The 14,100-nt window shown below is 36.2% G+C and overlaps 1 protein-coding gene across 1 annotated transcript in view; it reads right to left on the bottom strand.

Annotated features, from left to right (window-relative positions):
- LOC113106275 (microtubule-associated protein 1A-like) overlaps nt 1-14,100 on the bottom strand; it is a 1,143,919-nt gene that overhangs the window by 789,915 nt on the left and 339,904 nt on the right.

The following is a 14,100-nucleotide window of genomic DNA, read 5'->3' as shown; positions in this document are numbered from 1 at the left end:
CTGTGAGTCTCCAGCGATATCCATTGCTCAACTCAAGCCTCCAATGATCTCCAATACTCACCTGTGAGTCTCCAGCGATCTCCAATACTCACCTCAAATGTCCAGCAAACTCCCTATACTCAACTGTGAGTCTCCAGTGATCTCCAATATTTTCCTTCTAGTCTCCAGCGATCTCCAATACTCACCTCAAGTCTCCAGCAAACTCCTATACTCACCTGTGAGTCTCCAGTGATCTCCAATATTTTCCTTCTAGTCTCCAGCGATCTCCTATACTCACCTGTGAGTATCCAGCAATCTCCAAAACTCACCTAAAGTCTCCAGCGATCTCCTATACTCACCTGTGAGCATCCAGCGATCTCCAAGACGAATCTCAAGTCTCCAGCGATCTCAAATACTTTCTTCTAGTCTCCAGCGATCTCCAATACTCACCTCAGCTCTACAGCGATCTCCTATACTCCCCTCAAGTCTTCAGCGATCTCCAATACTTTCTTTTTAGTCTCCAGTGATCTCCAATACTCACTTCAGATCTCCTGCGATCTTCTATACTCACCTGTGAGTCCCCAGCAATCTCCAGTATTCACCTCAAGTCTCCAGCGATTTCCAGTACTCATCTGAGTCTCCAGCATTATCTGTCTCTTTCCTGGTCACAACTGCACTGCAACTTATTTACTTCCCTGTTCATCCCACCATCTCCCACACCTACTGTATTTTGTTTTCTTATCTGATTTATTCACCTGCTGTGCCTTGCATTATAGCATTTCTGATATCTGCATATGTCCAGCTATCAATAAATATGCTTTGGGTTTGACTAAACCTTCTTGTTGCAATGCTTTTAGCAAAAGAGTTAGTTACTGCTGGTGAACATTAAGTATAAGAGATTCTAAACAGCCACCCACTCAACATAAAAGTTTGAGCTTATTAAAATTAATGATTTTTAATTATTATTCTTTTTTTAAGAGTCAGTTATTATTATTATTATTATTATTGTTATTAATTTTACATATAATATACAACTTATTTAATTATTAATTATTAAACAATTTATAATTATTATTTATGTGTATTTTTGAATAATATTACAACTAAATTATTCATTATTTTATTTGTCTTGTTATTCTTTTTCTTCATTAGTTATTATTATTTGTCTTCTTCCATACCCGGCTGTATCAAGTAGGGGACTCCCATTGGTAGTCGCTGCATCACAGCTTATTTCCAAATATACTGTATTATTATTGTTGTTAATATTTCTCATACACCACAGCAAAGGAGGTGTTTGCCTCCATCTATCTCCACCAAGTTCAGCACACCTCCCAAATATGTGTAAGCCTCCCACGAGAAGCTGAACTGGATCCCAACCGTCACCCACCGAGCAAGGCATTCACTATTGATCTTCACTGTCAGTGAGAGATATAAAGCAGGTATTTGCTATGGTAAGAGTGACTCAGCTGAGCAAGGGTGAGTGAGAGCATCACACCACCGGACACCTTGGTTCCTTCCCATAGATATGGTGTGGAGGGACACCACTCAACATCACCATCCAAGACAGCAATCCCATGGGAAACTGAACACAGAAGCCCATCTGTCACCCACTGAGGTGTTTCATCAAGCTCTGTGATAAGTGGAGCTGTAATGCAAAGACTACCAATTCTCTGAGATGCTGGCTTCTGATAAGAAACGTATTAATAAGTCACTTAAGACTATCGAGTTTAAAGTATTTCTAATAGAGCTGTCAATTGTTTAAATTGTTTAATCTAATTAATTACACAGTGTGACAAGTAATTAATCTAATTAATTTTATATTAATAGAGCATCAAATTTGGCTGAGAAATGTACCACAAAAGATAATTTAAAGCCATTGTGTTATATGAGAAAAGCATACAATCAATATAAAACTTTTTTTGGGGGGATTTAGTATCCCTTTAATAATACAGATATTTTTATAATATGTAAATATGATTTTTAAAAATATATAAAAAAGAAAACGAAACTAAAACTGCCAGTAGGTGGCAGTTAAACGTCTTAATGAATAAGTAATTGAGCCATTTATTCATTCAATGATTCGTTCAAATGGCTGATCCATTCATGAATTAAGTAAATCTGAAGGAATGGGTAACTAAATCATTGGTTCACACCATTTATTCAAAATGCGGATTCATTCAAAAATAGTTTTTTTTGTGCTTGGAGACACACAACACTTGTGATGTGGTTTTAATAGTAATATCTGAGTCGGCAAACTGAGCAAAAACAGACAATATTGTATCTAAAATGTAACAGTGTTAACTAATTTACTTAACTACTGTATAAAATCACTGCTGAAATAACTTTTGCATGCATGCTATTGGGGACAATAACAGCACTCGTGTTATATTGCTTATCGCATGATATAAATATGCAACAAAAATTCATAGGGTGGCTCATTTTTGGCCTAATATCTTGAATTTTGGGGTCAAGTAACAGCATTTATGGACAATATAGTTGTTGTCCTGCATCACATTTTTCAACAGATTATTTTGAAAAAGTCAATTATATATATACTTATTTTATACAATTTATAATTATTGTTTACATGGACTTTTTACTACTATTACTATGCATTATTATTATTTTAGTTTTCACTGTTATCCTTATTCTTTATTATTTCTTATTATTGGTCTTCTTCCATATCCAGCTGTATCAGATTGAGGACCACTTTCTTTTCTCGAATTGGTAGTCACTGCATCACAGCTTATTTCCAAATAGACTGTATTATTATTGTTGTTAATATTTCTCATGCACCACGGCACAGGAGGTGTTTGCCTCCATCTATCTCCACCAAGTTCAGTGCACCTCCCAAATATGTGTAAGCCTCCCACGAGAAGCTGAACTGGATCCCAACCGTCACCCACCGAGCGAGGCATTCACTATTGATCTTCACTGTCAGTGAGAGATATAAAGCAGGTATTCGCTATGGTAAGAGTGACTCAGCTGAGCAAGGGTGAGTGAGAGCATCACACCACCGGACACCTTGGTTCCTTCCCATAGATATGGTGTGGAGGGACACCACTCAACATCACCATCCAAGACAGCAATCCCATGGGAAACTGAACACAGAAGCCCATCTGTCACCCACTGAGGTGCTTCATCAAGCTCTGTGATAAGTGGAGCTGTAATGCAAAGACTACCAATTCTCTGAGATGCTGGCTTCTGATGTCCTGCTTTTGTATTATTATACATCTTATTACTAATAAGTAACTTAAGACTATTGAGTTAGGAGTATTTTTACTAGGTCTGTTAATCATTTAATTTTTTGTATCTAATTGATTACAGTGTGGCAAGTAATTAATATAATGAATTGCATATTAAATGCAATTGGATGAGAAACGGCCCACAAAAGATCATTTAAAGGCATTATTTGTTAGGTTATATTTTAACAGGTAATATTTGTGTCAGCAAACTGAGCAAAAATAGACAATATTGTGTTGAAAACACAAAATTACACAAAATTAACTTCTTTTTTACTTACCTGCTGTATGAAATCACTTGTGAAATAACTTTTGTACTTGTGCTATTGGGCACAAAAACAGCACAGGTCTAGTACAGGTCTAATTATCAATTTGATTAACATTATTAGAGTTCTTATTGTGACGTATGTCATACAGAGGATTTTTAGAACGCTTAAAGATTCTCATATTCGAAAATGGCTTGCCTCTCTCGCGCGCGATGTTGATTGGTTGATGAGAGAATCGCATCTTTTAAAATTTCATGACCTATACAGTCTATGATGGTCATGACTCGGTTTTATTTTTATTTTTATAACATACATTACTTGAGGTTCACTTTAAAAACAAACCGTAATTTACAGACAAAGCATCATGAAATTGTTTACCTTTGCTGCAGCTGTAAGATTCAATAAAGTTGGTTGCTAAATCTTTTAACACATTTTTGTGAACTCTCCACTACACTGTACCTCATTTACAAAACCATATCCAGTCAAATGCCTTGAACAGTCATACGAGCGAACCTGGCCTGCCAGTCAAATCACTGCCTGAATCCTTCCGATGACTGTAAAGTAGTGTGCGAGCGTAAATGGATTAAACACAGGTGGGCGTGGCCTATGGTGACAATGTGATGAAATGATTGGTTGATGACATATCCATAAATCAACGAGAATTATAAAATATTATAAATTGTAAAATAAAATGTGAAAATATCTAAAACTGTATTTCATACTAACTACAGTTGTTTACCTTTTAATTGGCCACATTTTGAGGCATTATAAAACCAGTCCGAAGCTGGGTGAAGGTGGAATTGGCTGTGTAGGTAGGAACTTGCTACAAGGATGGACTCAAGGTTTAAGTTTTTATTATTATTATTATTATTATTATTAGTTTTTGGCTTAAAAAACGTTTTCTCTTCTTGATTCATTAATACTATGACCTCTGTGATCATGCTAACTGTTAAACCCTTGTTTTGTTGACCAGGTGGATGTGAAATCTTCACCAAACGTGCCATACATCACAGTGGTGAGTAGGCTTTGCTCTCTGGGTCATTGCTTCTGTCACTGTTTTCAATTTATAGCCTCTTATATTCATGTTAATCACAGACAAATGATTTGTCAACTGTTTTGACGCATTCCAGGCACAACAGTATTTTCCTCCAGAGTACAAGTTCAACGGCAAATACCATGCAAAAAAAAATATTCCCTCAGCGGATGACCTGTACTTGACCACTGCCAACATCTAGATCAGTTCAGGCCTGTCACAAAGTGAGATCTTCGAAAAACAACAAAGGAAGATAATTTGAATGCTATATCTGCTTTAAACAGAACAGGTGTAAAGTATAAGGTAATAATGACGAGGCTGACTCCAGCTCCTTATTCGCCAGCTCCTTATTCGCCGAACTATCCATTCCACCTTAAAAATGTCTAGTGGTTGTTAATCCTTCCCTGTCAGTGCTATTGGTTGTATTTTTTAAAGGGACAGTTGCTCAAAACTGGCTTGCTTCAGACAGCAGTTAACAATGAACGGTAAAAATATAAAGTTATGTAAAAATGTATTGTATGTTTCAATACATAATGCACGTGACTTGCGAATGCAAGTTCTTTTTTTTATTTAAACGCCATGCCTTACTCAATGTCTTTTTCAACATACCCTGTATGAATAAAACAAGATAATATTGTTTGCAGCTCTTATGTAATCTTTATTAAAATGTATCCATTACTGTAAAAGATTAAATAAACATACATTATTTAACTGTCACACAAAATCTTGTATTACTGCAATTTCTGATGTGCTGTTGAAGAAACGTGCCCTACTCAACTGTATTCCGACAAAGCATATTGGGCATGTCATTTTTTTATTTCAAAGGTTCTCAAAAAAAGGATTACCTACAGGGCAAGAGTAATTCACTCTCTAACGAAATCCTTTATTAGACCATCTTCTGATTTTTTATTATGGAAATATAACCCAGACAAAAAATGCCCTCCAAAGCATCTGTATTTGACGAAAAAGCATATTGGGCATGTCATAATTTTTTTTTTTGAAAGGTTCTCAAACAAATGAGCATGTAGAGGGCAAGAGTAATTCACTCTCTAACGAAATCCTGCATTAGAACATTTTCTGATGTTTTATTATGAAAATATGACCCAGAGAAAATGCTCTCAATAGCGAATTTATGGGCCGAAAAAGCATATTAGGCATGGCATCATTTTCTTGTTTCAAAGGTTCTCAAAAAAGGAGCATGTAGAGGGCAAGAGTAATTCACTCTCTAACGAGATCCTGCATTAGAACATTTTCTGATGTTTTATTATAGAAATATGACCCAGAGAAAATGCCCTCAAAAGCAACTTTATAGGCCGAAAAAGCATATTTGGCATGTCATCATTTTTGTGTTTCAAAGGTTCTCAAAAAAGGAGCATGTAGAGGGCAAGAGTAATTCACTCTCTAACGAGATCCTGCATTAGAACATTTTCTGATGTTTTATTATGGAAATATAACCCAGAGAAAAGCCCCTCAAAAGCAACATCATGGGCGAAAAAGCATATTTGGCATGTCATAATTTTTTTGTTTCAAAGGTTCTCAAAAAAAAGGAGCACGTAGAGGGCAAGAGTAATTCACTCTCTAATGAGATCCTGCATTAGAACAATTTCTGATGTTTTATTACGGAAATATGAAAGCATATTGGGCATGTCATAATTTTCTTGTTTCAAAGGTTCTCAAAAAAAGGAGCACGTAGAGGGCAAGAGTAATTCACTCTCTAATGAGATCCTGCATTAGAACATTTTCTGATGTTTTATTACGAAAATATGACACAGAGAAAATGCTCTCAATAGCAACTTTATGGCCGAAAAAGCATATTGGGCATGTCATAATTTTCTTGTTTCAAAGGTTCTCAAAAAAAGGAGCACGTAGAGGGCAAGAGTAATTCACTCTCTAACAAAATCCTTCCACTTAGAACATTTTCTAATGTTTTATTATGGGAATATGACCCAGAGAATATGCTCTCAATAGCAACTTTATGGGCCGAAAAAGCATATTTGGCATGTTATAATTTTCTTGTTTCAAAGGTTCTCAAAAAAGGAGCACGTAGAGGGCAAAAGTAATTCACTCTCTAATGAAATCCTGCATTAGAACATTTTCTGATGTTTTATTATGGAATTATAACCCAGAGAATATTACCTCCAAAGCAACTGTATATGCAAAAAGCATATTAGGCATGGCATCATTTTCTTGTTTCAAATGTTCTCAAAAAAGGAGCATGTAGAGGCCAAGAGTAATTCACTTTCTAACGAGATCCTGCATTACAACATTTTCTGATGTTTTATTACGAAAATATGACACAGAGAAAATGCTCTCAATAGCAAAAAAGGAGCACGTAAAGGGCAAGAGTAATTCACTCTCTAATGGAATCCTGCATATTTAAAGGAACACTCCACCGTTTTTTGAAATAGGGCTTATTCACATTATTTCCTACATTTAGATAGGTGGGCAAATGCATTTTTGTGTCAGTGCATGCATTGTTTTAGTTTGACTGGGTCGGCGTTAGCTTAGCTTAGCACAATGAATGGAATCCTTTGTTGCCAGCTAGCATGGCCTGAGTAAAAGTGATCAAAAAAATAAAAAAAAACCACTTAATTACTTCTTGTGGACTGCGTATTCACAACGAGTACAAATAGCGATCCAGATTAACACTAGGCGATTTCCTAGGCAGATATTGGCTTGGGACTATATTATGGGGAAGCACAGGCGAAGCACTGCTGCTTAGGCGAAGCACTGCTACTTCGGCGCAGAGATATCATGCAACACATGAAATCCCACGATCTCCGTCAACATACCGGCGTGAATAGTAGCTGCCTGGCTATTTTCCTTACAGTACACGAATGGCGATGAACATGGCTGATTTTGAGAGAGACGAAGAGGGTGACTTCTCAGACAGTCAAGAACCAGAACCATACCTATTTGAACCAGAGTTTACAGAAGACGAGCTGCGTGCTTTGGAAATAGAACGACAGTAGGAGACTGCGGTCAAGCCAGCCGCACTTCAGAAAAACACCGTCAAGCCAGCCGCGAGTGAAATTTATATGCGCATGTATTAGTTGCGATCGCTCAACAGCATGAGGACGTGAGGATGAGAGCAAACATGAACTGGTGGTGTGAATGTGGGGGAATATGCCAATCTATGCCGACGGACATAGAGTGTCTTTGCTGTAGAGAGTGGGACATGTTTTTGCCATTGATGACCAGGCTCAACACGTCAGATCAAGATGAGCGTGCCCGAAGTTGTGTCACATCTACAGAGGATTTCACGGCGCTGATCCATTCTGCAGTACTCGATTTTTTTTTCCGGTGTGACAAAGTGAACTGGAAAAAACGCCCCACGCCGAATGGACCAAATGGACAGCTGTCCACAGAGTAAGTGATTATTTTAATCATGACGCATGTATAGATCGACCCATATTATACCTGTATTCACATAGAGTTGATGTTTTCATGTGTTGCATGATATCTCTGCGCCGAAGTAGCAGTGCTTCGCCTAAGCAGCAGTGCTTCGCCTGTGCTTCCCCATAATATAGTCCCAAGTCAATATCTGCCTAGGAAATCGCCTAGTGTTAATCTGGATCGCTATTTGTACTCGTTGTGAATACGCAGGCCACAAGAAGTAATTAGGTGGGTTTTTTTTATTTTTTTGATCACTTTTACTTAGGCCATGCTAGCTGGCAACAAAGGATTCCATTCATTGTGCTAAGCTAAGCTAACGCCGACCCAGTCAAACTAAAACAATGCATGCACTGACACAAAAATGCATTTGCCCACCTATCTAAATGTAGGAAATAATGTGAATAAGCCCTATTTCAAAAAACGGTGGAGTGTTCCTTTAAGTTGTGATTCCCACTACACTATCATATACAAATGCTTTGGAGGGCATTTTCTCTTTCTTGGGTCATATTTCCATATTAAAACATCAAAAAAAGTTCAAATGCAGGATTTCATTAGAGAGTGAATTTCTCTTGCCCTCTACGTGCTCCTTTTTTTGAGAACTTTTGAAACAAGAAAATTATGACAAGCCTAATATGCTTTTTCGCATACAGTTGCTTTGGAGGGCATTTTCTCTGGGTCATATTTCCATAATAAATCACCAGAAAATGTTCTAATGCAGGATCTCATAAGAGAGTGAATTACTCTTGCCCTCTACGTGCTCCTTTTTTGAGAACCTTTAAAACAAGAAAATGTTGTCATGCCTAATATGCTTTTTCGCATATACATTTGCTTTCGAGGGCATTTTCTCTGGGTTATATTTCCATAATAAAATATCAGAAAATGTTCTAATGCATGATTTTGTTAGAGAGTGAATTACTCTTGCCCTCTACATGCTCCTTTTTTGAGAACCTTTGAAACAAAAAAATTGTGACATACCAAATATGCTTTTTGGCCCATAAAGTTGCTAATGAGGGCATTTTCTCTGGGTCATATTTCCATAATAAAACATCAGAAAATGTTCTAATGCAGGATCTCGTTAGAGAGTGAATTACTCTTGCCCTCTATGTGCTCCTTTTTTTGAGAACCTTTGAAACAAGAAAATGTTTTCATGCCCAATATGCTTTTTCGACATACAGATGCTTTGGAGGGCATTTTCTCTGGGTTATATTTCCATAATAAAACATCAGAAAATGTTCTAATGCAGGATTTTGTTAGAGAGTGAATTACTCTTGCCCTCTACATGCTCCTTTTTTTTAAAACCTTTGAAACAAGAAAATGATGCCATGCCTAATATGCTTTTTCGCATATACAGTTGCTTTGGAGGTAATAATCTCTGGGTTATAATTCCATAATAAAACATCAGAAAATTTTCTAAAGCAGGATTTCGTTGGAGAGTGAATTACTCTTGCCCTCTACATTCTCCTTTTTTGAGAACCTTTGAAACAAGAAAATTATAACATGCCAAATATGCTTTTTCGTCCTATGAAGTTGCTATTGAGAGCATTTTCTATGGGTCATATTTCCGTAATAAAACATCAGAAAATGTTCTAAGGCAGGATTTTGTTATAGAGTGAATTACTCTTGCCCTCTACATGCTCCTTGTTTTGAGAACCTTTGAAACAAGAAAATGATGACATGCAAAATATGCTTTTTCGGCCCATAAATTCGCTATTGAGAGCATTTTCTGTGGGTTATATTTCCATAATAAAACATCAAAAAATGATCTAATGCAGGATTTTGTTAGAGAGTGAATTACTCTTGCTCTCTACATGCTCCGTTTTTTGAGAACCTTTGAAACAAGAAAATTATGACATGCCAAATATGCTTTTTTGGCTCATAAAGTTGCTATTGAGAGCATTTTCTCTGGGTCATATTTCCATAATAAAACATCAGAAAATGTTCTAATGCAGGATCCTGTTAGAGACAGAATTACTCTTGCCCTCTACGTACTCCTTTTTTTGAGAACCTTTGAAACAAGAAAATTATGACATGCCAAATATGCTTTTTCGGCTCATAAAGTTGCTATTGAGAGCATTTTCTCTGGGTTATATTTCCAAAATAAAACATCAGAAAATGTTCTAATGCAGGATCTCGTTAGAGAGTGAATTACTCTTGCCCTCTACATGCTCCTTCTTTTAAAAACCTTTGAAACAAGAAAATGTTGTCATGCCCAATATGCTTTTTCGGCATACAGATGCCTTTGATGTCATTTTCTCTGGGTTATATTTCCATAATAAAACATCAGAAAATGTTCTAATGCAGGATCTCGTTAGAGAGTGAATTACTCTTGCCCTCTACATGCTCCTTTTTTTGAGAACCTTTGAAACAAGAAAATGATGCCATGCCTAATATGCTTTTTCGGCCCATAAATTCGCTATTGAGAGCATTTTCTCTGGGTCATATTTCCATAATAAAACATCAGAAAATGTTCTAATGCAGGATCTCGTTAGAAAGTGAATTACTCTTGCCCTCTACATGCTCCTTTTTTTGAGAACCTTTGAAATAAGAAAATGTTGTCATGCCCAATATGCTTTTTTGACATATGCAGATGCTTTGGAGGGCATATTCTCTGGGTCATATTTCCATGATAAAACATCAGAAAATGTTCTTATGCAGGATTTTGTTAGAGAGTGAATTACTCTTGCCCTCTACATGCTCCTTTTTTTGAGAAACTTTGAAACAAGAAAATGATGCCATGCCTAATATGCTTTTTCGCATATACAGTTGCTTTGGAGGTAATATTCTCTGGGTTATAATTCCATAATAAAACATCAGAAAAAGTTCTAATGCAGGATTTCGTTGGAGAGTGAATTACTCTTGCCCTCTACATGCTCCTTTTTTTGAGAACCTTTGAAACAAGAAAATTATGACATGCCCAATATGCTTTTTTGGTCATAAAGTTGCTATTGAGAGCGTTTTCTCTGTGTCATAATTCCGTAATAAAACATCAGAAAATGTTCTAATGCAGGATCTCGTTAGAAAGTGAATTACTCTTGCCCTCTACATGCTCCTTTTTTTGAGAACCTTTGAAATAAGAAAATGTTGTCATGCCCAATATGCTTTTTTGACATATGCAGATGCTTTGGAGGTAATATTCTCTGGGTTATAATTCCATAATAAAACATCAGAAAATGTTCTAATGCAGGATTTCATTAGAGAGTGAATTACTTTTGCCCTCTACGTGCTCCTTTTTTGAGAACCTTTGAAACAAGAAAATTATAACATGCCAAATATGCTTTTTCGGCCCATAAAGTTGCTATTGAGAGCATTTTCTCTGGGTCATATTCCCATAATAAAACATTAGAAAATGTTTTAAGGGATAAGGATTTTGTTAGAGAGTGAATTACTCTTGCCCTCTACGTGCTCCTTTTTTTGAGAACCTTTGAAACACAAAAATTATGACATGCCAAATATGCTTTTTCGGCATATACATTTGCTTTCGAGGGCATTTTCTCTGGGTTATATTTCCATTATAAAATATCAGAAGATGGTCTAATGCAGGATTACATTAGAGAGTGAATTACTCTTGCCCTCTACGTGCTCCTTTTTTTGAGAACCTTTGAAACAAGAAAATTATGACATGCCTAGGGGTGGGCGATATCTCGATATTTAAAATATATCGAGATATTTTTTAAACACGATATGGATTTTGCCATATCGTATATATCGATATATTGTTTATATTTAATTCTGATTCCGCCACTTTGCTGTGCTCGCCCCCGCTCGCTCGCCCCCCGCCTCTTTAATTGCTTTTGTCCCCCCTCCCCTCGCGTGTAGAGAACTAGTCAAAAAAAAAGGACAACTGGTTCCATTAATATTGAGATACTTCGGTTTTAAGGCGTTGGGCGAACAGCAGGCAGATGTCTACTGTGTAGGGCCCTATGATTTCCGCGATGCAGAAAACGTGGACGGAATCGCGGAATCCAGTCATAAAAACGGAATTTACAGTTTAACGCGGAATGTCACGGAATTTGTCAAATTTTGAATGAATTAAAAGTAGGTCATGCACTTACATCAAATCGCGATATGGACTAATATCTGCAAATATTAACCCGGAAAAGTCTATTTAAATATGAATCCTGCATGTTCTGCGTGTCTGTGTTAATGAATGGCGCAGAAGCGCATCTTCATTCATTAAACATACGGAAGCATGCGTGACACTTGAGTTGATTTCAGCGTCTTTCCTCTAACTAAATAAATATGAGAACATCTCCAGAACTGCACTGAGAGACACTTCATGAGCATCTGACAGTTTGATTTGAGTAAAACTAGCTCATATCACATCATAGACTGCAGTATCACATACACAGAACTGTAAAATAAAAGTATTTGCTAGAAATCTATTACTATTTTTCAGCAGAATGTACATAGCCCACTACTACTACTATTAAAATGAAACGAACATAATTTTTTAAGGAATAATCACACAACATTTCTTCCATGTTTTATTTTTAATAGTAAATCCCCTTTGTTTACCCAAAAAAAAAAAAATAAGTTTGCTTAATTTTAAATAATGAAAAGATAAATTACATGAATGTTTTATGCCTTCGTTTGATAACCAGAAAAATGTAAATACACAGAATTTCTGAAGGGAAAAAAAACATTTCACATAAGGCTATTTTAAGATTTTAAGAGATTGTTTTTTTTATGCATTTAAATAATTACATGCTAAAAAACAGAATTATGTAACAATAAAACATATGGTGAGGAAAAAAAAATAAAACATTTCTTAGGGCCCTAAACATTTAATATTTGGCATATTTGTTTTTGCAGTAGTTTTTGGGGGGTTATTTTTCCTATAAAGATATCGAGATATATATTGTATATCGAGATATAGCAAAATATATCGAGATATATTTTTTGCTCCATATCGCCCAGCCCTAGACATGCCCAATATGCTTTTTTGGTCATAAAGTTGCTATTGAGAGCATTTTCTCTGTGTCATAATTCCGTAATAAAACATCAGAAAATGTTCTAATGCAGGATCTCGTTAGAAAGTGAATTACTCTTGCCCTCTACATGCTCCTTTTTTTGAGAACCTTTGAAACAAGAAAATGTTGTCATGCCCAATATGCTTTTTCGCATATACAGTTGCTTTGGAGGTAATATTCTCTGGGTTATAATTCCATAATAAAACATCAGAAAAAGTTCTAATGCAGGATTTCGTTGGAGAGTGAATTACTCTTGCCCTCTACGTGCTCCTTTTTTTGAGAACCTTTGAAACAAGAAAATTATGACATGCCCAATATGCTTTTTTGGTCATAAAGTTGCTATTGAGAGCGTTTTCTCTGTGTCATAATTCCGTAATAAAACATCAGAAAATGTTCTAATGCAGGATCTCGTTAGAAAGTGAATTACTCTTGCCCTCTACATGCTCCTTTTTTTGAGAACCTTTGAAATAAGAAAATGTTGTCATGCCCAATATGCTTTTTTGACATATGCAGATGCTTTGGAGGGCATATTCTCTGGGTTATATTTCCATGATAAAACATCAGAAAATGTTCTTATGCAGGATTTTGTTAGAGAGTGAATTACTCTTGCCCTCTACATGCTCCTTTTTTTGAGAACCTTTGAAACAAGAAAATGATGCCATGCCTAATATGCTTTTTCGCATATACAGTTGCTTTGGAGGTAATATTCTCTTGGTTATAATTCCATAATAAAACATCAGAAAAAGTTCTAATGCAGGATTTCGTTGGAGAGTGAATTACTCTTGCCCTCTACGTGCTCCTTTTTTTGAGAACCTTTGAAACAAGAAAATTATGACATGCCCAATATGCTTTTTCGGCCATAAAGTTGCTATTGAGAGCATTTTCTCTGTGTCATATTTTCGTAATAAAACATCAGAAAATGTTCTAATGCAGGATCTCATTAGAGAGTGAATTACTCTTGCCCTCTACGTGCTCCTTTTTTTGAGAACCTTTGAAACAAGAAAATTATGACATGCCCAATATGCTTTCATATTTCCGTAATAAAACATCAGAAATTGTTCTAATGCAGGATCTCATTAGAGAGTGAATTACTCTTGCCCTCTACGTGCTCCTTTTTTTTGAGAACCTTTGAAACAAAAAAATTATGACATGCCCAATATGCTTTTTCGCCCATGATGTTGCTTTTGAGGGCCTTTTCTCTGGGTCATATTTCC

This window comes from Carassius auratus, chromosome 7 (assembly GCF_003368295.1).
Source record: "Carassius auratus strain Wakin chromosome 7, ASM336829v1, whole genome shotgun sequence".
Taxonomy (NCBI): Eukaryota; Metazoa; Chordata; class Actinopteri; order Cypriniformes; family Cyprinidae; genus Carassius; species Carassius auratus.
Note: the sequence above shows the minus strand (reverse complement) of the source record. Positions and strands in the feature narration are given on the sequence as shown.